The following is a 16,197-nucleotide window of genomic DNA, read 5'->3' as shown; positions in this document are numbered from 1 at the left end:
AGGCTGGAAGCCCTGGCACGCCCATTCTCTCTCTCTCCTTCTACCTGTCTTTCTCTCTCTGTGTCTGTCGCTCTCAAATAAATAAAAATTAAAAAAAAAATAACATGGAGAACATTTGAGGCACACACAGGTCTTTGGCCTGTGCGCACACACGCACACACACACACACACGCATGCATATGCACCTGCTTGTACATGTGTGCCAACACAAAAGCATGCATTCACACAGTGGCTTCTCATTTGGTAACATCTCCGCACTCACGATAAAGACTCCTTTTGGTGTCACCCAGAACTGTCTCCATTGCAGCCTCTCGTGGCTGCCTGTAAGAAGAGGCCAAGCTTGAGCAGCACGCCTCGACCTGGAGCCGCCCCGCTGTGATTCATTGTTCTGGAACCCTACATTTCTATCTCACTCCATTAGGTTATGACCCATCACCTGTCATTCTTGTGGCTGGTCATTTAAGTCCATTATCAGTGGAAGCCTCTAAACCGGTGCCTGCGTCCCTTGGATATGTCCCTTTGAAGTCTTGGAGCAGTCCCATGCTTACCTGACAATACAAGATGTTTCTGTGCCCCACGTGGAATTGGCTAGGCAGCTTTTTTGAGGAAACTGCTGAGTTCCACAGTGGCTGGACTCATCCACACTGCCACACCACAGCCCTGTCCCGGTGCCCTCGCCAGCATGTGCACGTTGTCTTGATGCCAGCCCTTCTGAGTGTGGTGAGATGGGATCTCAAAATAGTTTGACTTTGCATTTCCCTGATCATTAAGAGTGCAGAACATGGGGCTGGAGAGATGGCTTAGTGGTTAAGCGCTTGCCTGTGAAGCCTAAGGACCCCGGTTCGAGGCTCGGTTCCCCAGGTCCCACGTTAGCCAGATGCACAAGGGGGCGCACGCGTCTGGAGTTTGTTTGCAGAGGCTGGAAGCCCTGGCGCGCCCATTCTCTCTCTCCCTCTATCTGTCTTTCTCTCTGTGTCTGTCGCTCTCAAATAAATAAATAAAAATTTTTAAAAAAAGAGTGCAGAACATAATTTCATGTGCTTATTACCATTTGTACTTAATTTCTCATAACTGTCTGTTCATTTCACTAACCTATGAATTGACTGGGTTTTTTTTTTTTTTGTAGTTTTTTGAGTTCCTTAGAGATTCCATGAATTAATTCCCTGTCAAAGGTCTACCTGCAAAGATTTTCTCCCATTCTGCAGGTTGTCTGTTTATTTGACTATGTACTAAGGAGCTTTTCAGGTTCATTGAATCCTGTTTCTCAATTCTTGGTTTTATTAACTGAACTGCTAGGGTCCTTTTCTGCTTTTGCACCAGTCGGTCACTGTTTTGTCATGACAGCTCTGCAGCATGACTTGAGATGAGATGCCTCCAGGATTGTTCTTTCAATTTAGGATTGTTCCAGTTATTTGGGGCCTTTTGGCCTTCTATGTGAACTTTAGGATTTGTATTTTGATTTTGTGAAGAATGTTGTGGCAATTTTGATTGGAATAGTTGCCAGTGTTATTCATGGTACAGGCCCCTCCTTTGTTTGGTATTCTAGTTTTTAATTTTCTGGTTTTCTTTGTAAATGCAGCTTTGGCTGTCCTGGTACTTACCATGTAGCCTAAACCGGCCTTGAGCTTTCTGCAGGCCTCTGGCCTCTACCTCCGAAGCGCTGGAATTGTAGGTATAGACCCATGTCCAACTCTCCACTCTGTCTTTTCTTCTCTCATCTCACCGTGTGCCTAGACCTGGAGACATTCGGGTACAAGATCATTTGTTTGAACTGTGCTGCCTTTGAGAACCAGTGACTGCCACTAGGAGACAGCAATACATATATGCACATGGTGTGTGTGTGTGTGTGTTGGGCTATTTTTGGTGTATCCAACATTTGCCAGCAAGACAGTGGTGAAGGTAAGAAGTGAACTCCCACTTGGATGAACGCTTCCTGAACTTCACTGAAGGGCGTGGGCATCAAGAGTCCCTCCTAGACCAGAGCCCCAACCAGCCCCACTTGTTGGGTGGATATCACCTCCTTCTCCTCCTTCCCATTTCCGTTCCTCCACTTTTTCTTTGTGGCAGGCTGGCCTATAACTTGCTATTTAGCCAAGGCTGAACTTGAACTCTGTTCTCCTGGCTCTCAAGGGCCAGGATCACAGGTATGTGGTTCCACACCTGGCTCAGGGTACTTTCCCCTTGCCCACTCAAGCAGGGCACTTGGGACAATCACATGAAACTGGAAAGGAAGGAAGGAAAAATAGAGCAAGTCCTTTGTGTAGTGGTCTATGAAGTTGGTCACAGTTTCCTGGGCATAACTGAAGAAGGACAGCAAATGTGAAGCCAGGGTGGACCTGAGCAGCAGAGTCTGGAGCCCTGGCACACTTTTCTGACCAATTTGGTTCAGGGAAAACAAACAAACAAATTTTTAAAAACGCTACAATCAGCCCAAGCCGGTTCTGGTAGCTCCTTCACTTGTAATCATCCGGAGCACAGCATGGGCTCATTCCTGTCCAATGAGTCATAGCAGATGCCTAGTGGAGGCTTCTGGGAAGAATTTTCCTCCAGGTTGGAGAGCTTCAAGTGGGTAGGAGGTTCCCTTTGCTTCCTTCTCGCTTCCTGCTCTGGATACTGCTCAGTGAAGAAGTGATGCTGGAGCTGCAGTGGCCATTTGGCCACCAAGGGAAGGCAGGCACCAAAAACATGTGCTGAGAGGGCCGAGCAGATGGAGGAGAAAACACGGGCTTTGATGGAATTTCTGAGTGACAGTCAACTCCAGTATTCTCCTAGCTGGTTTTCTTGTACATAATAAAGGCTCTTGGCATTCACACCACCGTTGAAGGCACTCCTAACCAGAACCACAGCTTTTCCTCAAGGGCGCCATGTTAGGTGAGGCTGGTTGTCCTCGGCTTTGATGGCTCCACGCTACAGGAGACCTGCATGAAGAGCAGTCTAGTGGCAGGAACATGAAGAACATACAGCGGGGTATGGCCTGGGTCACCGTCACTCCCACAGGCGCCCGTGGATGAGTGGCAGTTTGCTACTGAGAGGGCCAGGTGTCCAGAGTGGCTAGGAGCCAAGAAATGAGTGGTGGCCCTCGGGAAAGCTGGAGGGGTAGCAGGGCCGCCATGGAGAAGCGCTGGCGAGCAGATGCCTGGGCAGGCAAGGGGGAAAACCCACCCCTTTATCAACAGAAGGTCACCTGGAAGGGTGAGGGGGCTCTTGGTGAGAGTTTTAAGAAAGCATTAAATAAATCTATCTTCAGAGTATGCCAAAACATGCCACAAAACCAAAGTGTGAAGAGTGATCACCTGACCAAAATTGCATTGTCACACCTGACTCCAGGCCTTTATGTCCTACCTGAACTACTTGAGAACAATTTATCTGTGTTAAGTTCTCCTCTCTTTTCAAAGTAAATGTTTAATGTTCTTCGGTACTGACTGATGGGTGCAAATGCTAACCACTTTTTTCCTCTCCTGTCTCAAACTCCTAACAATATTCTGCTCTAAATTATGGAGTCATGTAATAAAAAAGTGAGGCCTCTTAGTCAAGGTTCACCTAGCGATACAAGACACTAACCAAAATTGGCTTGTATTCTTTTCTCATAATGCAATTGCTTCTTGGTTCAAAATCAAAAGCCATCTACCATCTGGGTCTAACCTGCTCTTCTTCCCCATCACAGCCCTCTTGTCTGCTGGGCAGAGCTCCAAAAGACAAGACAATGCCTTCACCCACGTCCCACGTCCCAGCAGGGCTCCACCCAGTGGCTGCTCAATACAGGCCTGGGTGTGACTCAGACCACACTCCAAGACAGAGTGGGGAAGGGTCTTTTATGATCTAGTCATTAGTAATTTTATTTTCTAATCATTATTTAACTACCTACTGTGTTGCATGTCCCTTAAAACCCCTAGCCTCAGAGGTGGCTCAGGCTGGTGGAGCCATCGTGCCCTCAAGAGCAAGTCTGCTTAGATTTGAAGTTTAACTTCACCACTTACTAGTTGTGTGACCTCCAGCAAGTTCCCAGACCCAATGTGACTTGGTTTCCCCATCTGTGGAGAGACACAAAGAGGCAGCAAGAGAGAGAGAGGGAGGGGAAGAGAGAGAGAGACAGAGAGGGAGTGAGAGAATAGGCATGCCAGGGCCTCCAGCCGCTGCAAACAAACTCCAGACACATGTGCATCTGACTTACGTGGGTCCTGGGGAATCCAACTGGGGCCCTTTGGCTTTGCAGGCAAATGCCTTTACTGATAAGCCATCTCTCCAGCCCCTCTTTTCCTTTTCTTGTAACCATGTGATATGTGAATTACTTGTCCTCCCCTATGGAAAATACACCATCCTCAAAGTTTTGCAGACTTCACAAAGCTTTCCTTGGTGCTCATACTGTTTGGGGGCAAGGAGATGGGCTTTGGAGCCAGAGAAAACCAGGACAATCTTTGAATCTTTTTCTATAAAACACGATGAAAAATAGCCATTGTGATAGTTAAGGTGTTGTCAACTTGATCTGTTTAGTAATCCACAGGCTGCTTCTAGGAAGGATCAACTAAAGGAGGAGGTCTTTCTCCCAGGGTGAGCCCTTCCCCCAGAGTGGGTGGCCCGCTCAGAGAGGGACTTGATATAAGGAAGCTCTGGGTAGAAGAGTTCCCTTTTTTCCTTCCTTCCTTCCACTTGGCTGCCGGAGCTGCTCCCTACCTTCTAGCGTGGATTGAAGACCAGTACGGACTAAAGACCAACATCAACCGAAGACCCACGTGGATCAAAACCCAGCGGCTCCTCAGGAGGCCTCCAGGCTTTCCGGCACCATCTGCAGTGCCGGGTCAGGACTGCTGAGGCATCTGGCCACATGGACTGAGCAGCTACCAGGTTCGGTGATTCTCAGGCCTGCAACTGCTATTGGACTACTGTAAGCTAATCCAATAAATTCCCTTTATAAAATAATTCATTCTAGTAATTCTGTTCCTCTAGAGAACCCTGACTAATACAGCCATCATGTGGATTAAAGCAAGTAAAGTAGACAAAATGCTAATGACCACATCTAGCACATGGCACATTCCTCAAACAAAAATACCAATGACAGTTTTATTTTTTGGTTTTTAGAGGTAGGGTCTCACTTTAGCTCAGGCTGACCTGGAATTCACCATGTAGTCTCAGGGTGGCCTCGTACTCATGGTGATCCTCCTACCCCTGCCTCTCGAGTGCTGGAACTAAAGGTGTGTGCCACCACGCCTGGCTTGACAACTTTTCTTTATGACAGTAGTAGTGACACTGGAAAGAAGAGCAGGAATGATATTAAAGGGGAACACACAGGGCCGGGGTCTCAGGGGTTGGGTTGCATGGGAGAAGCAGAGGTCAGAAGTGACACTTAGGCCTCTAACTTTTGAGCAAGACGTAGGAAAGCATTCATGGAGTTAGGAGCCACAGTCATTGCTGCTTTGTTTGAATATTTTGTTTTGGTTTTTTGTTTTGTTTTATTTTTTGAAATTAAAAAATGTGACATTTGGTCTAGGTTTTTTTTTTTAAATATATTTTTATTTACTTATTTTAGAGATAAAGAGAGAATGGGTGCCCATTCTCTCAGGACTTTTGCTGCTTCACATTCCAGATGCATGTACCACTTTGTGTTCCTGTCTTTATGTGGGAACTGGGCAATTGAACCCAGGCCAGCAGGCTTTGAAGCAAGTGCCTTTAACCACTAAGCCATATCTTCAGCCCAGATTGTTGACTTTTAATAAAGGGGACAAATCCAGGCTTGATGGTGCTGTAATACCAGGACTTAGGAAACAGAGGCAGGAGAATTAGGAGTTCCAGGCTAGCTTTAATTATAAAGCAAGTCCTTATCTTTATAGAAATATTTTTTAAAAATAGGCCAGACAATTTTCTGATAGCTACACTGTCTATTTCAAAAGGTAATTTCTAAAAGTTCACCTTTTGCTAACTTTATTTACATTAATAGTCTACTTTTACTGTCATACACATGTAGACCAGCTGACAGAAAATTGGAAAAAGCTACACTGCATGCAGTTCAATGGGAGAGAGAGAAATCACCAATAAAGATACTCAGCAGTGGACACTGCAAGCCTTCAATTTGGCCAGCCAGGCCAAATGAGCCAATGGATGCAATAGTGGCACGTCTATTATGGGGGAAACCAACTGCTCCCTAATTGGACTGGAAGGCCTGCTCCATGGGAAGGGGTACATGCCTGATGCTGAAAACCTACTACAGAGATAGTCATGAGCCCTAGGGGTAGAACATCATCTGGTATCTGGCTAAATGTATATACTATGATCACCAAACTTCCTGGCAAGTACTTCTCTTAATGTTCATACCTATATATTAATGCTACTTTCACATTTGGTTAGAGAAGCTCCTCTTTTCAGATGGCAGTGATGTTGGGATGACTTGGAAGGCACCATGGTGCTGAGAAGAAGTGACAGAGGAGTGCTCATCACTGAAATATCTCAATCTCACCTTCCAAGGCTCAGGGTCCACTGTGGAAGAGGTGGAGAAAAGAATGTAAAAGCCAAAGGAAGGGCAGGACTCCTTATAATGTGCTTCTCTAGACACAAAATGGTCTGGATATCCATGACCTTACAGTGCCTGACACTACCTACACAAGACCATCATAGTAGGAAGAAAAGATGATAACATCAAAATAAAAGAGAAACTGATTGAGAGAGGGAAGGGGTATGATGGAGAGTGGAGTTGCAAAGGAGAAAGTGGGGGCGGGAGGGAATTAACATGAACTATTGTCTATAATTATGGAAGTTGTCAATAAATTAAAAAAATTTTTAAAAACCCTTGAAATTGTTACAACTCTTCAGACCATTAGTGGGAAAAACCCCAAAGCCTCTCACCCTGAGCTCTTGTATTGTGTCTGATCCACACTCAGCAGCAGAACAACAAAGAAAGCCCTGCATAGTCGTAGTGCTGAGTGGAAAGTGAGTGAGAGCTGAGCGCCGTGATTCACGCCTATAATCTCAGCTCTTGGGAGGCAGAAGCAGACGATCAGAACTGTTCAAGGCTTGCCGCAGAGATGTAGTGAGTTTACGGCCAGCCTGGGTGACATGAATCTTTGTTTCAAACAAACCAAAAAGAGGGGCGGGGAGAAGAAAAAGGCTGGAAAGATGGCTGAGAGGTTAAGGCACTTGCCTCCAAAGCCAAAAGACCCAAGTTCAATTCTCCAGCACCCACATAATCCAGATGCACAAGGTGGCACATGTGTCTGGAGTGTGTTTGCAGTAGCTGGATGCTCTGGTGTGCCCATTCTCTCTCTCTCCTCCCCCATGCCTCTTTTTCTCTCTCAAATAAATACAAATAAAATATTTTTTAAAGTAACTCTGAAAATCAAAAAAAGAAGAAGAAGAAAGAAAGAAAGAAGCTGGGCGTGGTAGCGCAGACCTTTAATCCTAGCACTCAGGAGGCAGAAGTAGGAGTATCGCCATGAGTTCAAGGCCACCCTGAGACTACATAGTGAATTCCAGGTCAGCCTGGGCTAGAGTGAAGCCCTACCTTGAAAAAAAGATAAATAAATAAAAGTAAGAAAGAATGAAAAGACAGGTGAAGAAGTCATGCCAGGACTATTTTCCAGCAACATAGGAACTTGTCAGAAACCAAGTTAATCAGTCATCTTTGAAAATGGATGAATACATGAAAGAGGCTGGCCTTTGTGCCCAGCGTGGTTCTGTCAGTGCTGGCAGGGACTCTTCCAAGAGCAGCTGCTTTTACGTGGCACTTGCCATGACCCATACATGTAGCCGAGGCATCGAGAATGTCAGGTGCCTTCTTGCTCTACTGCTTAATATTCATCTTTAAAGATACTGTGTGTGTTGCTTGTGGTGGTTTGATTCAGGTGTCTTCCATAAAGTTAGGTGTTCTGAATGCCATGTCCTCAGCTGATGGCAATTTGGGAATTAAACCCTCCTGGAGGCAGTGTGTTGTTGGGCCAGGCTTATAGATGTTGCAGCCAGCTTCCTCTTGCCAGTGTTTGGCACACTCTCTTGTTGCTGTTGTCCACCTGATGTTGGCTAGGAAGTGATATCCACCCTCTGCTCATGCCATCATTTTCCCCTGCCATCAGGGAGCTTCCTCTTGAGTCTCTAAGCCAAAATAAACCCTCCCTCCCCCACAAGGTACACTTGGTCAGGTGTTTGTTGCCAGCAATGTGAACCTGACTGCAACAGTAAGTTGATACCAAGAAGTGGTGTCATTGCCACTAGAAACCTGACTGTGGCTTTGGCCTTGTGGAGCTGCTTTGCAGGAGGAATGTGGAAAGATTTGAAACCCTGGCCTGAGAGACGCCTTGCAGTGCTGGAAGTATAGCCTGATGGAATATTAAACTACTCTGGTCAGAGTTGAAAGACCTGAATGCAATAAGAACTATGGACTGTGAGATTTGGTTTGTGAAGGTGAGAAAGAGAGAGAGAAAGAGCTTTGCCTGGGCTGGGCTAGAAGCAGCTTGTGTTAGAGGCTTGCTGTTATGCCCATGTCCTGAGAACTTGTGCAGAGTTGCATTACATAGAAATGGACTGGTGTGAGCAGAGGGATATGGCACAGAGAAAAAAAATGAAATCTTTGGGCTGAAATTGCTGCCCGCTTAGCTGCAATTGTATGAGAGATTATAACCTTTGAGATTGGGACAGCTGACTTGCACTGGGGCAACAGGAAGAATGCAGAGTCATTTGAAGGGGCCTGAGTGCTGAAGGAGTTTGCTGTTCCTCAAAGTCTGCCTTATCCCCCCCCCCCTCCGGATTGACAAACTAGCAGCCCACTTAGTATGATGGAGTATAACATATGCAGGAAAGAGGGTCATTCAATTTGCAACACGGTTTTGCATTTTGGAAATGGCCATGGGCAGTGTGAATGAAGGATGCTTGTTGGAATACCTGAGTGAAGACCTGATGGAACTGTGAGGATGAACTATGGGTTGCAGTGGAGACCCAGTGGAGATGTCAGGACTATGGGATGCCAAGGAGAGCTGCCAGCACTGGATAAAGATTTCCAGGACTATGAGTAGCCTAGATGGAGGGGCAGAATTGGAACTCCAGAGACTTGTCACTGGTTAGAGTTGTTGGACTTGGAGCTATAGAGTTTGATGTTTGCCCTGTTTAAATTTTGTATTTGTTGAATATTTCTTTGCTATGCCTAATGACATCTTTTGTACTATGAATGTTTATTCTGTGCCACTATGGGCTTTTTAAGGATCTTTTAGTATTATGCCTCAGTTAAAAGACCTTGGGATGGGCTGGAGAGATGGCTTAGCGGTTAAGCGCTTGCCTGTGAAGCCTAAGGACCCCGGTTCGAGGCTCGGTTCCCCAGGTCCCACGTTAGCAAGATGCACAAGGGGGCGCACGCATCTGGAGTTCGTTTGCAGAGGCTGGAAGCCCTGGCGCGCCCATTCTCTCTTTCTCCCTCTATCTGTCTTTCTCTCTGTGTCTGTCGCTCTCAAATAAATAAAAAATTTAAAAAAAAAAAAAAGACCTTGGGATATAGGGATGTTTGAACATCATTGGTAGTGATAAAAACTTTGGATACCTCTTGGAGCTGGGGAGATGGCTCCGTGGATAAATCATTTGTTACACAAGTGTGAGTCCCTGATTTCATCTCTCTAATCCTACATAAAACTTTGGTGAGCCGGGTGTGGTGGCGCATGCCTTTAATCCCAGCACTCGGGAGGCAGAGGGTAGGAGGATTGCCATGAGTTCAAGGCCAGCCTGAGACTACATAGTGAATCCCAAGTCAGCCTGGGCCAGTGAGACCCTGCCTCAAAAAAAGAAAAAACAACTTTGGTGGCCATTTGTCACCCCAACGTGCCTGCAGCAAGAAGGGAGACAGAGCGAGGAGACCCCGTCAGTAGCTGACAAACCAAGTGAACAGCCAGAAACCCTGCCTCAAATGAGGTGAGAGGCAGTGACTGACGCACAAAGCTACCAGATGCGTGACCTCTAGACGTGTGCCATGGCACATGCAGGCCCGTTCTCACACACATACGCATACAGCATGCCCATTCTCACACATGAGCTCACACATGCATACACTGACCCCCCACACTCTCATGTACATTTTGCTACTTAACTTTTGTTCCTATAGACGGTGTCAGCAGCCCAACAACCCAGAGCTCTGAGTCATAACCCTGATCGAATGGGCCCCTCAGGGGACTGGAAGACAGAGAAGAGCTGATGTAGGGGCCAGTGGAGCGGCCTTTCATAGATCAGGTGCTCTGTTAAAATTCCCTTTCTTTTTAACATTGACTTTTGCTTATGAATATAACTATTGAGTCTTTTGGGTTAAAGGTCCTGGTTTGACTTTGAAAACATAGCTGACTTAAAAGCAGGCGTGGCTGTGCCCACCTGCAACCCCAGCACTGAGAACGCGGGGGAGGAGCAGCTCCAGTTTGGGGCAGCCTATGTTCCGCCGTGAGACTGTTCAAAATAAAAACAAAACTGAAAACGGATTCATGTATTATTCAGTTTCTTTCTTTGCATTTTTCATCAGCTTTGCTAATCTTTTGGCTCGGAACTCCCAGACTAAGGTCTAGATGCCGGTGCGTCTCTTCCTACTTGTCACCCCTTTCCTCACCAACACACATCACATGCTTAGCACATAAGAGCCCATACGTGACATGGTGGGGGCACAGCGTGGACCTGACACCATCCTTCTGAGGTGCTCGGCACAAAGATATGAAGTAACACACACCAGCATGTGTTTCCCAAGAAGCAAGACTTTGTGGGTATGTAGGGTTAGCACACATTCTCAACACGTTCCAGAGTGTCTGTATTTGCTGGACTTCTTACTTCTATTGATAGTCTAGAAATATCACAGAGTGCTTCTTGTTTGAACTCTACTTTGCCTATGATAATATTGCTTAATGTCAGTTTTTATGTTAATGAGCTTTCAATTCTTCCAACATGTATTATTTTGCCAATTTATTTTGTTCTTTTCATGTGTGTGTGTAAATGCCACCATGGGTGTGCGGGGTTCAGACAACCTCCAGGTGACTGTGCTTCAATCTTCTTTGAGGCAGGGTCTCGTGACACCAGACGAAAAGGAGCATCAGACTACTGGCCCGCAAATGGCCTCCAGCTCTGCCTCCCGCTCCCGTCGGTGCGCTGGGGTCACAGACGCATGCACCACCTTGCACGGGGCTTCACGTGGGCGCTGGAGAACTGAGCCCAGGCCAGCGGCTCGGCAAGCAAAAGCCTTTAACCACTAAGTCAGCCCTGCTTTCTCTCTTGTTTATACGCAGCACCTCCTCCTATAACCCAAGCCAGCAATAACCTTGCTATGTAGCCAAGGCTATTCTCAAACTCTAACCCTCTGCCTCCTCCTCCTGTGTGTGTGTGTGTTTACAGACATGCGTGTGTCGTAGCACACGTGTAGAGGTCAGAGGACAACTTTCGGTATTTGTTCTCACCTCACCTTGTTTGAGACAGGGTCTCTCATGATTCATGGTTCACTACTGTGTTTTCCAGGCTAGCTGATCTGACAGCTTGTGACAAATACTTCTGTCTTCACCCGCATCTTACAAGGCATGCTGGGATCACAGAAACTGTTATGGCTTCCAGCTTTATATGGGACCTGGGGCTCCAAAACTCTGGTGCTCAGCCTAGCACAGCAAATGCTTTTCCCCTGAGTCCTCTCCCCAGCCCCCCAGCGCCCCCCAGGTTACTTTTGAAATTAAAAACAAAAAAACTGTTATGACAAAACCAGATAACAGGGGCTCTCTGACCACTTGGGAACTTCTAGCTCTGGGTGAGTGTTTCCCTCTGCTGGGCCTTGGTTGGTTTGGCCCAGACCCAGCCAGGTTGAGCAGAGGGGAGCCCCCCTCCCACCAGCCCTTACTCCCCACATGGGCTCCTTTATCCCCTCCAGCTCCCCACATGGCAGGAGCTCCTTGAACTTTCTTTTCTCTCTTTTCTTTCCACAGTTTCCCCAGGCCCACTACGTGGGATCTCTAGCCACATGCGTGCCTTTCCTTGGCTCTGTACTTCCCTCAATAAATATAATAATTTAGCTGGCCATAGTGGCACACACCTTTAATCCCAGCACTCGGGAGGCAGAGGTGGGAGGATCGCTGTGAGTTCGAGGCCACCCTGAGACTGTATAGTGAATGCCAGGTCAGCCTGGGCTAGAGTGAGACCCTACTTCGAAAAACCAAAATAATAATAATAATAATTTAATAATTATACTTCTCAGTCTTTTGTATTCAATTCTTTGATTAAAATTGGAAATGAACCTAGGGTTTGGGGTTCAAGGACTTTCCTGGACCCTGAGCACCCTGTTACATTTTGGTGACCTACATGAAACTATCTTGAGAAGAAAAATTGTGATTATTATATCATGGGAGAAAATGGGAAGTATGTTTTCCAGCTGTGAGCATGACTTGGCATTTCTACTGGCTTGCTTTCTCTTCCTGCTGGAGGTGAAGATCCCGTGTCTGACTAAGCCGAGAGGAATGAAGGGTGCATGGCATTGGTGGGGGCGAGGCCGACAGACAGGCCTCTCTTTGACTGAGGACTCTCCACCACAGCCCTGCTCCCCTGGACACACACTGGCTGCCTGGCCCTGCTCTGCCCTGCTGGGAACGCCAGCTCGATTGATGCTCTATTGCACCATCACCTGTGGCCGGGCAGGGCTCTGCTATAAAGGTGACAGCCTCACCTTGGGGGAAGATGTACTTGGTTGAGTTTCTCCGGCCCCCAGGTATGCTGAACTGAGCAGGGCTGAACTCTCAAGAGCTTGGGAGCTTTTTCTGCTGAGCGAAGGGGAGGGGCCTCATGGCCACATAGAGGGTCATGAACCAAAGGTGGCTGGACGGAATAGCTTCTAAGTTCTTTTTCCATTACAAGCCACTGTGCCTCAGGACACATGGTTGCCCATGGGGGAGGGAGGACAGGACTCAACTACTCCTCTGGGCTCCACCCCACCTGCAGCACTGGCCTCTGCTCAGTTCAACTGGAGACCTGATACCGCACCTCAAGTGCAGCAAGCCGCCAGCTGATTTTCAAGAGAAAAATAGTTAAAGACCATGCCTAAAATTAAGGATTATTCAACTGTTTACAGACTTTTAAGGATGCTCTAAAAATTTTATATAGGGCCTGGAGAGATGGCTTAGTGGTTAAGGCACTTGCCTGTGAAGCCTAAGGACCCATGTTTGACTCTCCATATCCCATGTAAGCCAGATGCACAAAGGTGAGGCAGGAACAAGGCCACACATGTCCACTGGGTGGCACAAGCATCTGGACTTCAATTGTAGTGGCAGAGGCCCTGGAGTGCCAATTCTCTCTCTCTCTCTAAAAAAAAAGTTTTTTATATAGGGACACAGGGTTAATCTAAATTGAATTTACATTAGGCACAGGGGATGTCCTGTCCTGGGTGGGTCACAAAGTCATAAGCACAGATGTAATTCACATTCTTTGGAGGTCTAGCCAGGTTAGACATAGACAAGACCCTATCACCTTGTGAATTACAAATAGGTAAAATAAAGTTCCTAGGTAAAAACAAATAAACAATTTCAAAATAAGAAATGTCAGAATGCCTAGCTCTCTGCTCAGCCATTTCCTTTTTCTCTTGGTTACTGTCATGTTCTATTTAAAGCCATGGAAGGACAGACTCTTGAAAAAGTGATGGCACCTCCTTTATCTCAGACCCCATGCAAATTAAAGCCATGGTCCTCCATACCCTGTCCAGAGACAAAATGGCCAATTGTCTCTGACAAGGAAAAGGGAGTAACAAATAGCATATAACTTTAAGATCCACTCAGCAAAATACCTGAAGTCACCCCTGCCAGATAAAATTTCTCACTAGCAGAAAGGTCAAATGAGTAAACTGAGTCAAGTTATTTAATCAGGTTACGAACTCCTTATGAGCGTCAGGCTTACTTAAAATGTATATTAAGGCAAAAAATGTGATATAAAGGCATCAAGTAAATAATCTCTGTCATCTGTCTCTCTCAAATATCAACAAAGGGTAGGATCCCTATATTTAGGTTAATAAAACCAGAGATTACCTTTAAACTAATACCCTTTAGTGCCCAGACCATTCTGAAACATTCACAGATAGTGGGGGGGGGGGCATACCCCAGGTGCTCACAGAAGGAAGAAGGAAAGGGGTCCCAGGCCCTCCTCCCCAGTAGGGCATTTAAGCTATCAAGATAGGAGTAAGTAAGGGTGGGAATCTTTACACTTAGGCCTAAAGATGCAGTGGCAGTCCTTATACGCTGTGATGTAAGACAAATGCAAGGGGCTGGGGGAAATCTGCTTGGGAGCTGGCCTTATAGTATGAGCATGGGTACCCTATCTTGGACCTTCCTTGCTCCAGGAGGCACATAGATCACACTGTGTCTCATTTGATTGGGAGAAAACAGGAAAATTTGGGTTAGGACTCCTGTAGAAAAGAGATTTGAAAACCCTAATTTCTTCTCCCAAATCTGGCTGGAGTGATGCCCCCTCCAGAAAGATGTGAGACAGGATGGGGCATAACCTGTCTAGATTCTTCTTTTACTTTCCTTCTCTTTGTTTCAGATGGGACAATCAGCTTCGAAGATAACCCCAAAATCTCTGGTGGCCTGTCTCCTTGAGAACTGGGTACATTTAGGTGACACAGGAGAACAAGAAATACCCACTGCTTCTCTCCACAGACTTAAGGAGACAATTAGAAAATACAATAATGTAACTCGAGATACCACGGAGGAGGAAATTCTTCTTAAAGATAAATTATTAATTCAGTCAACACCTGATATTCATTACAAATTTTAAAAATTGGAACCAGACAAGAGATTAAAACAGTATAGAAACTGAGTCTTGTGGTTAAGACTTCACTCATTAACAGCTCACTGATGCTTATTTGTTATGATTTAAAGGTTATAAAAACTGGCTTTAAGGCTCTCAGTAAAATAAATTAGGTTCATCTGTTTGTCAATGTTTTAACTATTAAAAAACTGAATATTGGGCTGGAGAGATGGCTTAGCAGTTAAGCGCTTGCCTGTGAAGCCTAAGGACCCCGGTTTGAGGCTCGGTTCCCCAGGACCCACGTTAGCCAGATGCACAAGGGGGCACACGCATCTGGAGTTTGTTTGCAGTGGTTGGAAGCCCTGGCGCGCCCTTTCTCAATCTCTCTTCTCTGTCTCTTTCTCTCTCTCTCTGTCACTCTCAAATAAATAAATAAAAAATGAACAAAAAAAATTTAAAAAAAACTGAATCTTAAGATAAGGGTTCATGTATAAGCATTTAATCTCCAAAGATGAGGTACTAATACCTAAGACATTATGACTTTAAAAGTAAATTCTGTTTTATTTAAGCTAATCCTACCAAATGGTCATCACTAGGTTTAATCATTTAGGTTTAAATGATTTGATTTCAGTGCCTCTAACTTTTACCATCCTGTTAGGTAAGATATGTTGTGATAGCTTGCCTAAGCTTTATCAATTTTAAGTCATGAGGAAGACATAAAATTGTTTTATGTTAATAAAAACTCCTATTATACATAAGATCAATTTCTATCCAAGATTAAACTAAAAACATTTGTTGTCAAACAGTGTTTTCTCTTTCAAAACAGATCTGTCAAGAGTTGTATTAGAGCTTAGCTGTTTTGGCTCAACAATGACCAAATTCTGCTCCATTATATGTAAAGTAACTATCTCATTTCTGACATCTCAAATCCAGTGCTTATAACAAAATCAACTCTTAAGACATGCTCCCTGCTTTAGTATACAGCCTCATGCTCAAATAATGGTCCTCATCTGAAAGAAATAATTTTAAGGTCTGTGGTTGTGTTTCCAACATTCCCTGGATAATTGGTTCCCACACAGTATCTGGACTAATCAAAGACGTTCTCAAACACAGGTGCCAAGACTTTACACTTATCTTTTGGCTGACAATTTCTAGGTTAAATTAATTTGTTTAGATTTGTATTGTTTTCAGGACTGATAACAGATTATTCCTGTATCTATAGCTATTAAATATTTAAACGATAAGACATGCCTGCTTTCTATATTTCAAATATGGTCTGTGCCATCACAGAATAGCTAAACTTAGAGTTTAGACAAAATAACTTGAAACATTTGTGTCATTCGTTAACTGGATAGGTTTTACTAATCAAATGTGCTACATATGTACGCCCTTCAATATTGGTGTAACTTCCTTTCTAAGTGCATTAATAATTTATGTAGAAGCCAAAGCCAGTTGGAATCATCAGATATATATATATATATATAGATAGAT

This window comes from Jaculus jaculus, chromosome 3 (genome assembly GCF_020740685.1).
Source record: "Jaculus jaculus isolate mJacJac1 chromosome 3, mJacJac1.mat.Y.cur, whole genome shotgun sequence".
NCBI lineage: Eukaryota > Metazoa > Chordata > Mammalia > Rodentia > Dipodidae > Jaculus > Jaculus jaculus.
The sequence above is the reverse complement of the archived record's forward strand: the minus strand, read 5'-3'. Positions refer to the sequence as shown.